The sequence below is a fragment of the Bufo gargarizans genome, chromosome 9, assembly GCF_014858855.1.
Source record: "Bufo gargarizans isolate SCDJY-AF-19 chromosome 9, ASM1485885v1, whole genome shotgun sequence".
Classification (NCBI taxonomy): domain Eukaryota; kingdom Metazoa; phylum Chordata; class Amphibia; order Anura; family Bufonidae; genus Bufo; species Bufo gargarizans.
Window position 1 is genome coordinate 184,566,991 of NC_058088.1, and position 16,333 is coordinate 184,583,323.

The 16,333-nt window shown below is 44.7% G+C and overlaps 1 protein-coding gene across 1 annotated transcript in view; it reads right to left on the reverse strand.

Moving 5' to 3' along the window:
- LOC122919696 (collagen alpha-1(I) chain-like) overlaps positions 1-16,333 on the reverse strand; it is a 240,984-nt gene that overhangs the window by 93,937 nt on the left and 130,714 nt on the right. The gene's annotated exons all lie outside the window — the stretch shown is intronic.

The window sequence follows — 16,333 nt, forward strand, 5'->3', positions numbered from 1 at the left end:
GATTTTTCTAAGGTTTTATGGACTGATGAAATGAGAGTGAGTCTTGATGGGCCAGATGGCTGGATTGGTAAAGGGCAGAGAGCTCCAGTCCGACTCAGACGCCAGCAAGGTGGAGGTGGAGTACTGGTTTGGGCTGGTATCATCAAAGATGAGCTTGTGGGGCCTTTTTGGGTTGAGGATGGAGTCAAGCTCAACTCCCAGTCCTACTGCCAGTTTCTGGAAGACACCTTCTTCAAGCAGTGGTACAGGAAGAAGTCTGCAAGGTAAGAAAAACATGATTTTCATGCAGGACAATGCTCCATCACACGCGTCCAAGTACTCCACAACGTGGCTGGCAAGAAAGGGTATAAAAGAAGAAAATCTAATGACATGGCCTCCTTGTTCACCTGATCTGAACCCCATTGAGAACCTGTGGTCCAACATCAAATGTGAGATTTACAAGGAGGGAAAACAGTACACCTCTCTGAACAGTGTCTGGGAGGCTGTGGTTGCTGCTGCACGCAATGTTGATGGTGAACAGATCAAAACACTGACAGAATCCATGGATGGCAGGCTATTGAGTGTCCTTGCAAAGAAAGGTGGCTATATTGGTCACTGATTTGTTTTTGTTTTGTTTTTGAATGTCAGAAATGTATATTTGTGAATGTTGAGATGTTATATTGGTTTCACTGGTAAAAATAAATAATTGAAATGGGTATATATTTGTTTTTTTGTTAAGTTGCCTAATAATTATGTACAGTAATAGTCACCTGCACACACAGATATCCCCCTAAAATAGCTAAAACTAAAAACAAACTAAAAACTACTTCCAAAAATATTCAGCTTTGATATTAATGAGTTTTTTGGGTTCATTGAGAACATGGTTGTTGTTCAATAATAAAATTAATCCTCAAAAATACAACTTGCCTAATAATTCTGCACTCCCTGTATACCCACACCAAACATAACAGGTAAGGTAGGGAAAATGGAGGAGACATAAGGAAAGCATCGCTGGAGACAATGATGTCCCACTAGGTGTTCCTCACACTGGAAGAAGGAACAACCAGACAAGGAGCATAACTCCAGCACACACTGAGGCTGGAGTACTACTGACTCCTGGCAATAAGTCACAGGTAAAAGAAGCACCTAGTGACCACACCCAGCAAGGTAGTTAACCCCTCCAGCACCAGACAGAGGAGAAACCAGGAGAAGGGGAGAAAAGCACATACAAGCCGACATCAATGCGTTGCACCGAGGCCATGACATTACCACTGCTTATAGTATAAGGACAGGAGAGGAGAGAACTGATTATCCATCACCACTGGAACACCCTGCTTATCACTGTTCTTGATAAATAATGGTCTTAGATTGATAGAACATAAAATATATTTATGATTAACATTTGTAAACATCTCTAAATGTATATTCAGTAATGTTGCCTTACTGACCACTACGAACACATCTGCTACTACCAACTCCAGTGCCTGGCGAATGACCTTATGTGTTATTAATAGGTGCAAATTAGTGCTTATCTCTGCTACCCATGATTTTACAAGGTCCTTAGTGGACAAATACAAATGCCCCCCAAAAAAAGTAACAAAGTCCCACCCACTGCATTGCTCATAGCTGTACCCCTGATTACAATTACCTCTGATAAGACAAGTCTTGTCAATCACCCCGTCATTGAATTTCCATATCTGCATGGACGATCTGGCTATTACCAGTGGAATACAGTCTATACTTATGTTTCTACAACGTATTCAAGGGTGGCTTAACATGTAGCAATTTTTCATTGAATACAATCTTTCCCGACTGCAGTTTACAATCATAATTACGTGGAAGTGTGGCTTTACGAGCAGACATGTCCTAAGTCAAAGTGATTGCCCCTGCTATTTAATGGAAAAATCGCAGAGCAGCCTATATAAAACTACAATATATGAGAGAAATAGCAACATGCATCACTTTGAAAAACCGTAACCTACGTGGCCAATGATGTGAGGGGAGTTTGTTTGATCCTTCAGCAGCCACTGGTCTCTACCAAGCCCTTATAGGTCAGGGATGGCCAACCTGAGGCTCTCCAGATGTTGCAAAACTACAACTCCCATCATGCCCGGACAGTCTACAGCTATCAGCCTACAGCAGGGCATTGTAGGAGTTGTAGTTTTACAACAGCTGGAGAGCCGCAGGTTGGCCATGCCTATTATAGGAGATTAGGTCAGGTTTCTGCATGCAGTTTTGGAAGCCCAAAGCAGGAGTGTATCATAAAAGGAGAGAAAGAATAAGGGTCCATTCACACATCCGCAAAATGGGTCCGCAACCGTTCCGCAATTTTGCGGAACAGGTGCGGACACATTAATTTTCAATGGGGCCAGAATGTACTGTCCACATCCGCATTTGTGGATCTGCACTTCCGTTCCGCAAAAAAATAGAACATGTCCTATTGTTGTCCGCATGTGCGGTCAAGAAAAGTAATTTTCTGTGAAAGTGCCGGCGATGTGCGGTCCGCAAAATGCGGAACGCACATTGCCGGTGTCCGTGTTTTGCAGATACGCAAAACACATACGGACGTGTGAATGGACCCATAAGGATAGATGTGACTTTTTTTAATTCACTCCTGGATCGCACTGCTGTATCCTAATAATGATATAGATAATGCTCTTACCTGTGTAGATGATGGATCCCAGAACTTTACGACTAGGAGAATTTGGATAATCCTCTGTACAGATGCACCCACCATTGCCCCGAGTAGACTCAACATTGAGGTTCTGGTACCTTTACCATTTGCTTTCTATACTGAGGGTCACAGCCCAAAAAGCAGGTGTGGCTGTGCTCGCTAAACAAACCGCTGTTTATTGCTGCCCTGCCCCTCACAGATGCCATGTACAAAGAAGAGAGCATTTGAAGTTTGTTAGCCCTCCTACCGGGAACAGGGAGGGTTTATCTTCTTAGAATACCTGCAGATTCTGTCTGAATGAGGTCAGACATGAAGTGTGGGGTTACATTTATTATTATTTTTTTTTAGAAATGACCCTGGGGTGCGATCCTGAACATCGAGTAAAACAAAACAGATTTTCCCAGCCTTGGGCTATTTTTATCCTTGCATTTTGATGTTTTGTCATCTTTCATCACAGCAAAACTTCAATGAAAGTTCTGCTGGTTTGCCAAAATTTATAGCAAACCCTCCGCCTCGCCCCCCCCCCCCCCCTGTCCCTGCTCTCTTGTCAGCACAGAAAAAGGAAGCGGGTCTGATCTGTTTCATTGTTGGACATTGTGCCGTGGGCTGGCTACTTAAGTCAGGCCTCATGCACACGATTGTTGTTTTGGTCCGCATCTGAGCAGCAGTTTTTGCGGCTTGGATGTGGACCCATTCACTTCAATGGGGCCGCAAAAGATGTGGACAGCACTCCGTGTGCTTTCCGCATCCGTTGCTCCGTTCCGTGGTCCGCAAAAAAAAATATAACCTGTCCTTTTCTTGTCCGTTTTGCGGACAAGAATAGGCAGTTAAATTAATGGCTGTCCGCGCCGTTCGGTCGTGTGCATGAGCCCTTAATGGGTTAGAGTGTCAGCTCTGTGGTTCATAATCCTGTTATTGTTCATTCTATACTCTTCAATAACTGTAAGTGTCACCTATTGAAAAATAATGCAACCCCCTGTCCTCCCCCCATTTTAATGATAAAGCTACATTGTATATTGCATATTGTTCATCAGACTTTGTAAGGATTTCTAAGGTTTTCTAGAAGAAATTGTGGGTTCGCCTTTTACCGTCAGGTCATTTTTAGGTCCAACATTCTGTACTGAGTAACTTCTGTATCCGGAGGAGACTTTGGGCCAGATTTATCATGACTCTGACCGCTCACTCCACTTTAACATATGGCTAAAGTCAGTTTTAGCCAAGTCAGATTTATGATCGGCCCTTTAAGACTGTAATAAATGTGGTTTGACGGTAGCAGTTTATCCGTCAGTAAGCAGCTTTACAAAAGTCGCAAGTTTTTATGAAAAAGTCGCAAGTTTTTATGAAAAAGTCGCATGTTCTACTAAAAAGTCTCATAAGATAAGCATGGTCCTCACTGGAGTGAAATTGTGACTTTTTTGCGACTTTTTAAATAGTCCCAATAGTAAATCTGTCTAGAGATTCATTTACATAAGAAAACACGCCCACTTTCAGAAAACTGGCGAGCATAGTGCAGAGCAGAAAAAAGTCGCAAATTTGTGCGCAGTTTTAGCGTTTGGGACTTTTTTTGGGACTTTTTCACTCCATTATTCTGACCTGAGCTAATGATAAATCTGGCCCTTTTTTTTTTATGATACAAAGCTCCAAATCCAAAGTAAAATGTTAAAATTATGTCTGCCTGCAGTTACCACTAGGGGGAGCACACTGCATACTTTGTTATTGTTGAGTTCAATGTGTAATCAGCTCCCTCTAATGGTGGCTACAGACATCACGAAATTGTAACTTAAGGAGCAACTTTATGTGGCACTGTTACCAAGATATAACATTTTTTATTCATATACAAATCATCTCATTGGTGCATGATGGGTCAATCCCAAGCCCCTTGGTGCATCAGATCTTCACCGGTCTGCCACTCACCTTTTACCTTTGATTGACAAGGCCCAGCATCTCATCTGGTCCTGTAAGCTCCTGCCTGCACTGCAGCCTCCACTATGGTGCAGGATCGTGAATGCAGGGCTAGGCAAGATGCCTCATGTCAATCATGGTGAGCGGGGAGTAGTAGGAGGTGAAGATCTGGTGTTCTGAGTGGCTCGGTCCTGCCCCTTAGTGCACCAATGAGCTAATTTGAAAATAATTTTAAATTACTATCTTTGTAATGGTGCTACGTAAATACATAAAAAGGTATCATTTTATCCAGCAGTTTCCACCCTATCTGACACTGCATTATCGAATAGGGCTGATCCTGCCTAAATATTCTCTTTAACTGTCTGTCTATGCTGGGGATTTTGATCTTGGATGCGGACCAAAACAACAGTAGTGTGCATGAGGCCTTAACCGTTGCCTCCAGCTGCCACTAGGGGGAGCTTGCTGGATAAAGATTTTTACAGATTCCATTGCGTTTAAAGGGGTTGTATTCCTGCATTTGAAAAGCATGGCTGCCCGACTTGTACATAGGCTGTGGATGGTATTGCTGCTTAGCTCCATTGAAGTGATTGGGGAACAGGTGCAATACAATGGCTAGATGTCACATGTAGGGGGTGGGGAGGAACACCAGAATGACTACAAAAGGAAAATTACCCAAAACTAGGCCTCGCGGCTAGGGAAAGGAACAAGGTCACCACCTAGGAAACCCTAAACCTAGCCCTGACTCCTGTCAGCATGAAGGTGGGAATATTCATACACCGGAAACCTAGGCCCTAGAAACCCTGAAAATCCCTAGGTATAGTGACAGGGTCTGAGATCACTGGTTCCTTCCCAGGTGAATGAACCAGCGTCTCCCTGAGGCCTAGGAAACAATAAGCAAAAGGGGACAACAAAATACAAAGAGAAGTACACTTATCTTCAATAGAAAATGGATTAGCAGGAACCCCGAAGAGGACAACACACCAGCTCTTCCAACTCCAGGCAGATAATATCAATTGCATGGTAAGAATTGTGAGTCAAGACTAAATAGAGGAGCAGTAATGACCACAAGCTGCACCTGAAACAAGAGGTGTGGTCGTACCAACAACAACACTGCAACAAGTGAAAACCGAGAGGCTGTCAGGTAACCTCATGTGATGCAAGTCTCTCAGATCTTCTAACCTCTGTCACTGGAGGGGCTGTGACACTAAATCATCAATACTGTCGGCTAGTCCCAGAAAATCCCTTTAACAACATTTTTAACATTGGTCTAATTCCAATCAATTATGGAGCTTCCTGAAGCAATTTGGATTCACCACATTCCAAACCTGGTCTAGTGACCTCAGATTAGTAACTCTCTCATTAACATTTCCTACCCCCTTAAGGCTATTTTCCAAGGTATAATCCTACACAGCATTTCAAGCTTACAAGGTACAGAGGAAATAGAATAACCTCTGCCCAGATTTAATATTCATATATTGCTTATATAATTCATGCAATGAAAAAACTTGAAAACTATAAAATAGTCGAAGCAAACTGTGATGAATGACGTAATTACATCCTAATATCTAATTTTAAGTGGGGCGCTGTTGCATTAAAGTCTATGGAAAGTATATATATCCTTGGCAGTGGTGGAAAGTGGTATTACAAGTCATCTGTTCCTCCAGTTACAGTATTAGTGAAATTTACATAAAAATAGTTTTCTGCCCAGGTTGTTCCTTTTACAGGAGATTAATGTGCCCTTTGTCTAACCTTTTTGAAACGACTCTGAGGACTTGGGAAGATACCATCTGTCCTGTTTATTAGCCCAATACGTCAAGTCAAGTGACACATTTATATTCTGTAAGGTCGCAGTCCTTGTGCGTCTTTTTATTGTGTACCTTGTGGCAAAATACTCTCTCTCTGTTGAGAAGTCTATCCAAGTCTATCTCTACCCAAGGCTGCTTCTTAAACTGCGATTCCAGGCGCAACTGATATCAACATCAATGGTGGAGAAGATGTCCCTAAGCCTAATGGAAAAACCATTCTGAAAAATAGGCACTTGGATTGCCACTTCCATCATACTTTAGGTTAGATCACAAATTTCATGTTCTCTTACTGTGGGAGAGGCTTTATTCTTTATTTATTGCTGGCACCAAAGGAGTGGGTGAAGTGGTTAGGGGTCAGGATGCATTTCAAGCATATTAAACCATATGCGTGCTGCCTAAATAATAATTTTTAGGGCTCCTGACCTCAGTGGAGCCATAGAACATCTGGTTTCCATGCAGATGGCTTAGTGCTGTCATCTTTCTGCGGACGGGATTGGACGGGGAGGATGAGCACTTATCTCTGATAAAGGTCATCTAAAGACGAACATCAGATGCGTCTACTGACGTGGTCCACTGGTGTTTGGCCAGTTCAAAGGGGTTGTTTCTCAAATACCTTATTAGTGAAGCCTATCAATGTCAGATAGGTGTGGGACCTACCTCTGGGATATGCTCCTACCTCCAGAAAGGGGCCTCTGAAGCTAAGGAGAGCACATTGCACCTGTGCAGCGTGCTCTCTATTTACAGCTATGGGGGTTCACTGCTCATACAGAGCTACCTCTCCATTCATTGCAATGGGAACGCCGCAGATAGCTCAGCCAGCGCTCAGGGGTTTTCAGAAATCCCAAAGCGGTGGACGGAGGGTGGACGCACCTTTCCATTACTTGAGGGGCGGGTAACGTTCTGGAGATAGGAGTGGGTCCCAGGACCCACACATATTTGACATTACTGACATATTCTAGCGACGTGCCATCCATCAATGTCTGAGATGGGAATACCCCTTTAAGGGCCGTTTTACAAGGACTGATGATCATCAGAATAGGTGTTCATTTCAACCCTCGTTTCCAATGATTGCCCTGTGTAAAGAGGGCAGCGATCTCATCTTTTATGATCACTTGTCGGCAGCATTTCTCCCCATGTAAACGGAGGATATGCTGCCAACATAACATACAGTGAATGAGAGCAGTGGGGTATGAGCGCTCATACATCCCCATCCAAGTGAAAATAAAAGTAATAACGGGCACCAATTGACTTGCATACCATCGATAGGTGCTCATAATGGCTAAGAAAATCTGTTCGTGTAAAAGGTTCGTAAGTCTGACGTTCTGGATCTGGAGCAGAGATCGGCTAGAAAGAGCGTCTCCATTGCTGGAGGACTCAACATGTCCATGGACAGCTCACTGATTCAGTAGGCACCATGTAATGCTTATTTTCACCTGTGGTGGTGCTGCAGTGACACTGAACTCTTTGAGGGCCCAGCAGAGGGACTCTCTGTGATTTTCAGGGGACATTTCTATCTCAAAATGGACAACCCTTTGAGGAGTCATAAAATTTCTCTTATTGGGTAGAGGACACTTCTCCAGAAGTTCGTCATTGGGATCTTGAGGAAGAGGGTGGAATACTTCAATGATGATGACCGTGTTACATATACTGCACTTTAATAATGTTTCCATACAGTTTTCTTGTGTTCCATGACGAAGAGATACCCGTCTGCTAATCAGAAGGACAGGGGTTAAAGCATTCCCTCCAGCTGACTCATCTACTTCATACACAACTAATAGAGACTAATTAAATGTTTAGATCATGCACCCTCCGGGGCTGGAGGAAGGGACCTGCACAGAGTCAATGGAATCCGCTGACAACAAAATGAAATCTGTAATTGCATTTTACTCTGTAACCGTGCCAATACAGATGCCACAATCAGAAGACGACCGATATCGCCGCATGCATGAACCAAATATACGCCTGGCGCCGACTGATCATTGTCCATCCATGATGAATGTGGTTGGGGGATGACTGTACTTCGCCATTAGCTGTGCGTGTTTATCTAGGGATGAATGGTATGACATTAGACATACAGACCTCCCAAGTGTCCCTCTTTTGGAGGGACAGTCCCTCTTTTTGACCCAAGTCCCTCTGTCCCTCTTTTTGATCTGAAGTATTGATTTGCATTATATTACATTTACAATTTTGACCCAGAAAGTGTTTGTCTGGTTCCGCGATGTATAGTTGAGCATCATCTTGTTGATTATTTCATTATTTGATGCAGTTGGCATTTTAGAAATTTCTATATTCAGATTATTTTGGCGCTATTTCGTAAGAGAAAATGATTGACGTGTGTAGAATATGCAGGAGAAATAGATCTTTCACACAATGAACCATAAATGTCTCTCTTTGACCGTGCAAAAAGTTGGGAGGTATGGAAATAAAAGGTCTTTACCAGAAACGGTGCCACTCTAGTGCAGTGCAACCCCATGCAAGTGAATGAGGCTGAACTACAAATACCACAAAGCCCATAGACAATTCAGTGTAAACTGCGGCTCAAACTTTCATCTATCACGGCTAATGTCTGCCACCGGTTTTCATGCTTGATCACCAATAAATAAGCAACATTTCATATAATGCATTTCAATAGTGACGCAATGTGACAGCGACAGCCACAAATATCCATCTGAGTTGGATTTTTGTGTGACTGTTGCATCGCAATTGCAGCATGTCGCATTGCAACACCATCGAAATGCATTGTATGAAATGTCACAATGTAGCCCGACTCTTTTGTGTATCCGGGCCCTAAATATCACATTTGCTATGTTTTCTCTTCTGTATAATCCCTGAAGCTTGCTGTAATTTACTGGGTGCACCCTCATTTCATTTACTGCTATGTCGTTCCAAGGTTGCAATCAAATTGGGGGCTCCTGCAAAATCTGTATCAGGGTCCCCTAACTATCCTATTTTACTTATAACCATGGTGTGTTGTGGCACAGGGGGGCTTTACATAGGCACCAGTGCCAGAGTGTGACAGCTACCTCTGCACTCCTTATAGCAGGCATGCTCAACGACAACCTGCAGCCCTCCAGCTGTTGCAAAACTACAACTCCCAGCATGCCCAAACAGCCTACAGCAGGGCATTGTGGGAGTTGTAGTTTTACAACAGCTGGAGGGCCGCAGGTTGAGCATGACTGCCTTATAGCATTAGCTATGTTTCTATTCTCTAGTATGGTGCTATATGCTCATCTAATACATAGTTTCTATTCTCATTCTGCGTTGGTGTGACTACTATCACCAGCAGGGGGCGGTGTTGTGAGTTGCGACCTGCAGACTCTTACTTCCAGGGCCTGACTAAGCAGTCTGGTAGACCATTTCTCACACTGCTAACTAGGATTTAAGAAATTAACCCCTAGGGTTCACTATATAGGTATATGTGTTGTGTAACACAAAAATATGTGCGACTTGTTTGCGCGACTATTCTAGCACTGTAATTTTGCTGTGAAAACACAGCCAGGTCGCAGGCTAGTCATGTGTCTTGCGTGACCTACATTAAAGTCAATGGAGTAAAAGTCGCATGCAACACAAAATTCTACGTATGGGATTTTTCTGCAGTCGCAGTATGTCACGTGTCACATTGCAACACCGTTGACAAACATTACATGAAATGTAGCAGAACCCTCAGGGCAATTGCCTGTATTGCAAATTACCAGCCAGATACAAACGGATATAGTATTTGTTCATTCATTCCTGCTAGTAAAATGGAGTCTCTGCACAGCTTCTACCTAATGGATTGCACGTTTCCATCTCACGCTGTGAAGCTGTAATATCTTTGCAGTATAAAATCAGCAGCTATGATGTGTGATCCTCTAGTGCAATCACAAACTGTTTGATAAATGGTAATGACTTCATTCTGTCTGCCTATAAACATATACAGATGAGAAGGAAATTCAGAAGTCGGAGCACAGAGATGTCTGCAGTCTCCCAGGGACTGTTGAGGGCCGGCAGTGGCATCTGTGGCCGCAGTTTCTGTTGAATGCATATCCTTCCTGTATTGTGTGTATGGATAGTGCAGTCATAGTAAATAATATTTAAAGGGGTCATCTGAAAATACAAACCGGATTCCCAAAAAGTTGGGGCACTAAACAAATTGTGAATAAAAGCTGAATGCAATGATGTGGAGATGGCAAATGTCAATATTTTATTTGTAATAGAACGTAGATGACAGATCAAACGTTTAATCCGATTAAATGTATCATTTTAAAGGAAAAATACGTTGATTCAAATTTTCACGGTGTCAACAAATCCCCAAAAAGTTGGGACAAGTAGCAATAAGAGGCTGGAAAAAGTAAATTTGAGCATAACGAAGAGCTGGAAGACCAATTAACACTAAGTAGGTCAATTGGCAACATGATTGGGTATAAAAAGAGCTTCTCAGAGCGGCAGTGTCTCTCAGAAGCCAAGATGGGTAGAGGATCACCAATTCCCACAATGTTGCGCAGAAAGATAGTGGAGCAATATCAGAAAGGTGTTACCCAGCGAAAAATTGGAAAGACTTTGCATCTATCATCATCAACTGTGCATAACATCATCCGAAGATTCAGAGAATCTGGAACAATCTCTGTGCGTAAGGGTCAAGGCCGTAAAACCATACTGGATGCCCGTGATCTCCGGGCCCTTAAACCACACTGCACCACAAACAGGAATGCTACTGTAAAGGAAATCACAGAATGGGCTCAGGAATACTTCCAGAAACCATTGTCAGTGAACACAATCCACCGTGCCATCCGCCGTTGCCAGCTGAAACTCTACAGTGCAAAGAAGAAGCCATTTCTAAGCAAGATCCACAAGCTCAGGCGTTTTCACTGGGCCAGGGATCATTTAAAATGGAGTGTGGCAAAATGGAAGACTGTTCTGTGGTCAGACGAGTCACGATTCATAGTTCTTTTTGGAAATCTGGGACGCCATGTCATCCAGACCAAAGAGGACAAGGACAACCCAAGTTGTTATCAGCGCTCAGTTCAGAAGCCTGCATCTCTGATGGTATGGGGTTGCATGAGTGCGTGTGGCATGGGCGGCTTGCATGTCTGGAAAGGCACCATCAATGCAGAAAAATATATTCAGGTTCTAGAACAACATCTGCTCCCATCCAGACGCCATCTCTTTCAGGGAAGACCCTGCATTTTTAAACAAGATAATGCCAGACCACATTCTGCATCAATCACAACATCATGGCTGCGTAGGAGAAGGATCCGGGTACTGAAATGGCCGGTCTGCAGTCCAGATCTTTCACCTATAGAGAACATTTGGCGCATCATAAAGAGGAAGGTGCAACAAAGAAGGCCCAAGACGATGGAACAGTTAGAGGCCTGTATTAGACAAGAATGGGAGAGCATTCCTATTTCTAAACTTGAGAAACTGGTCTCCTCGGTCCCCAGACGTCTGTTGAGTGTTGTAAGAAGAAGGGGAGATGCCACACAGTGGTGAAAATGGCCTTGTCCCAACTTTTTGGGGATTTGTTGACACCATGAAATTCTGATTCAACATATTTTTCCCTTAAAATGGTACATTTTCTCAGTCTAAACTTTTGTTCCGTGATTTATGCTCTATTCTGAATAAAATATTAGAAGTTGGCACCTCCACATCATTGCATTCAGTTTTTATTCACGATTTGTATAGTGTCCCAACTTTTTTGGAATCCGGTTTGTAGATGTTGATGACCTATACTCAGGATAGGTCATCAATATCAGATTGGCAGGGATCCAACACCCGGGACCCCCGCCAATCAGCTGTTTGAAGAGGTCAGACGCTGTTTTTCCCTGAACAGTGGCACCTGTGCACGTGCTGTGCAGTGAATTGCAGCTGATCTCACTGACTGGGGCTCCCTGTGCATCTGGGAGTGCTGCTGTGCAGTGAACTGCTGACGATCTTACTGACTGGGGCTCCCTGTGCATCCAGGAGTGCTGCTGTGCGGTGAACTGCATCCAATCTCACTGAATGGGGCTCCCCTGTGCATCCAGGAGTGCTGCTGTGCAGTCAACTGCAGCCGATCTCACTGAATGAGGCTCCCGTGCATCCAGGAGTGCTGCTGTGCGGTGAACTGCAGCCGATCTCACTAAATGGGGCTCCCTGTGCATCCAGGAGTGCTGCTGTACAGTGAACTGCAGCCGATCTCACTGAATGGGGCTCCCTGTGCACCCGGGAGTCCTGCTGTGCAGTGAACTGCAGCCGATCTCACTGAATGGGGCTCCCTATGCATCCAGGAGTGCTGCTGTGCAGTGAACTGCAGCCGATCTCACTGAATGGGGCTCCCTGTGCATCCGGGAGTGCTGCAGTGCAGTGAACTGCAGCCAATCTCACTGAATGAGGCTCCCTGTGCATCCAGTAGTGCTGCTGTGCAGTAAACTGCCGTTGATCTCACTGAATGGGGCTCCCTGTGCATCCAGGAGTGCTGCTGTGCAGTGAACTGCAGCCGATCTCACTGAATGGGGCTCCCTGTGCATCCAGGAGTGCTGCTGTGCAGTGAACTGCAGCCGATCTCACTGAATAGGGCTCCCTGTGCATCCGGGAGTGCTCCAGTGCAGTGAACTGCAGCCGATCTCACTGAATGGGGCTCCCTGTGCATCCAGGAGTGCTGCTGTGCGGTGAACTGCAGCCAATCTCACTGAATGGGGCTCCCTGTGCATCCAGGAGTGCTGCTGTGCAGTGAACTGCAGCTGATCTCACTGAATTGGGCTCCCTGTGCATCCAGGAGTGCTGCTGTGCAGTGAACTGCAGCCGATCTCACTGAATAGGGCTCCCTGTGCATCCAGGAGTGCTGCTGTGCAGTAAACTGCAGCCAATCTCACTGAATGGGGCTCCCTGTGCATCCGGGAGTGCTGCAGTCCAGTGAACTGCAGCCGATCTCACTGAATGGGGCTCCCTGTGCATCCAGGAGTGCTGCTGTGCAGTAAACTGCAGCCAATCTCACTGAATGGGGCTCCCTGTGCATCCAGGAGTGCTGCTGTGCAGTGAACTGCAGCCGATCTCACTGAATAGGGCTCCCTGTGCATCCGGGAGTGCTGCAGTGCAGTGAACTGCAGCCAATCTCACTGAATGGGGCTCCCTGTGCATCCAGTAGTGCTGCTGTGCAGTGAACTGCCGTCAATCTCACTGAATGGGGCTCCCTGTGCATCCAGGAGTGCTGCTGTGCAGTCAACTGCAGCCGACCTCACTGAATGGGGCTCCCTGTGCATCCAGGAGTGCTACTGTGCAGTGAACTGCCGCCGATCTTACTGACTGGGGCTCCCTGTGCATCCAGGAGTGCTGCTGTGCGGTGAACTGCTGCCGATCTCACTGACTGGGGCTCCCTGTGCATCCAGGAGTGCTGCCGTGCGGTGAACTGCAGCCAATCTCGCTGAATGGAGCTCCCTGTGCATCCGGGAGTCCTGCTGTGCAGTGAACTGCAGCCAATCTCACTGAATGGGGCTCCCTGTGCATCCAGGAGTGCAGCTGTGCGGTGAACTGCAGCCAATCTCACTGAATAGGGCTCCCTGTGCATCCAGGAGTACTGCTGTGCAGTGAACTGCTGCCGATCTCACCGAATGGAGCTGGCGGCAGCTCCCAGTGCATCTAGGAGCGCTGCTGTGCAGGGAGAACTTAAAAGAGGGCACAACTCTAATCCATCTATGTGGCATATTCAGTCTCAGGATCCCAGGGGTCTAAGACCCACAACCATAAAGTAATGCCATATCCTAGCAATATCCCATCACTTTATTAGATGGGAATATGCTTTTAAATCCTCTTTCCAGGAATGATAATGACATGACTCTGCTGACTCTGTCACGGTCTACACAGCAAAGGTAAAAATGTACTATAGTGAGTGATACGGTGACCAGTGTGAAAACTGCAATTTCATGATGTTTTTGAATATAATAAGTCAATGAAAAATGTTTATAGTAGAACCTTATGAAAATAACATCATTTCTGATGATTTGTTCCTTTTCAGTTGACCATGGCACCGACAGCTGTTTTTGGGACAGTCATAGTCATGTTTTTTCCAGTTGTATCTCATACACTACCTCACGTATCCTCATAACATACAATCAGCACCCGCTTAATTTCAAGGATCAAGTGTCCCCCAAACGCTGAGCCGGACCAAAATATTCAACTGTCTGTTCCAATAGACGATAAATATTGTAAACTGGCATTTCAGATAAAAAAAGAGATTGTGTACATTAACCATACGGGGACTGTGACATTCATGGTTTACAGAAGTCACGGCCTTCCCTGGGGAGAGCTCTGATGGTGAACAGGCCTCTGAGTATTAGCAGATTAAAGAAGGCTGCTGCAGGGATCTGAAAGCTTATGAGCAGTGAGCGTCCATTGCATTCCATTACCAAATGATCACAGCGACCCTGAGAAGATACGATTACAAAGCGCTATCAATGTGCACTTGATTATTATCTATGCTACTGCTGAGATTTATGTAACATATGGTTCTCTATATTCTATTAATGAAGACCTCTCCATAGTAAATTGACAAAATGGCTATGGGAAAATTGGTAACATGCACATGGGTGTAGAACTGGAGGCGGAAAGCAAAAAGTCATTGTAAATGGTACATACTTCATAATGGTGGAATGTCAGCAGCATCACAAGCATCTGTGCTGGGATCAGTGGGGACCACGAGGATCTGTGGATCTGTGTTAGTTATAATTCTTTAATTAAAGGGTTATTCCCATCCCATGAATGTCACAAAAGTGTGGGTCCCACCTCTAGGGCCCACTCCTATCACCAGAACGGGCACATCCTGCAAGCATGGCCACCCTCCATTCACCACTATTGAAATTTCAGGCAGTGCCATAGCAGCGGTGAATGGAGAGGTGGCCGTGCACACACGGTGCACTCTCCATTCACCAGTAAGGGGCTTCCAAAAACAGCCAACTAGGACTACACCTATCTGACATTGATGGCATATCATAGCAATGTCTGAGATAGGCCAACCCCTTTAATGACCTTGTGGATGGGAATGAAAGTTCCTTGTCTGTTTTTGCTGATGATATAAAACTTGTAGGATACTTAAAACGGGTTCTATGGCTTTTGTCCTTTGTAGGAAAGATAGTTTGGTCAGTACCTACCTGTCTGGATGTCTTTCCTGTTCAGCTACATATACTGTAGAGGTGGCTGAGCAGGAAGACCTGGAACACAGAAACTAGCTGATAATATAATGTCTCTCCTGATTCCCTTCCCTATGGCTCTACTTTGGCACCTGTGGCTGTAGGTGTCCACTGTATGATGCAGGCTCTTAGCTATGCCTGTCCTGAATTGTGGTTGTGGTGTCTTAACATGTTTCCCCTTACCTTGTAGTAGAGTCTGTATAGCTTAATTGCATGGTCACTCTGCTGACTATAATATGCCATATTTTACAGATGTTCTGTAGCCTAGGACCCTGCAGACTGCCTGGAGTAGTGGTTTTACCAGATGAGTAGACTCTTGGCATGAAGGAGCAGGAGCTGTATTTCAGGCTCCATCACTCCTCACTCTCTTTGCAGGAAGTTGGACCAGCCCACACCTTCAAAGATGGGAGGAATGGGATTGTAAGTCTCATTACTGTTGCCAACCACTGCCAACAGAACCCCATCTGCTGGTGTACAAAGTGTATAGCATAACGTTACATTGCACTGCATTATAAAACAATAACTATATACAATATTGTAGTACTACAAATGCACCATGGCCGCTGTAATTGTATCCCTGCATGTACATTAAATGGAATAAAACTGGGGGCAACTGAACAAGAGAAGGACTTGGGTAATCTCGTTACAAAAGCAAAGTAGCAGCTAAATGTCAGGCATCACCTGCAAAAGCAAATAAGATTTTAGCGTATATAAAAAGAGAGATAAAAAAAAATAAAGTGATCCCAAATGTAATATTACCCCTCTATAAATCCCTTGTAAGGCCACATCTTGAATATGAGATATTGGAGGGCTGGAGAGGGCTCAGAGGCGGG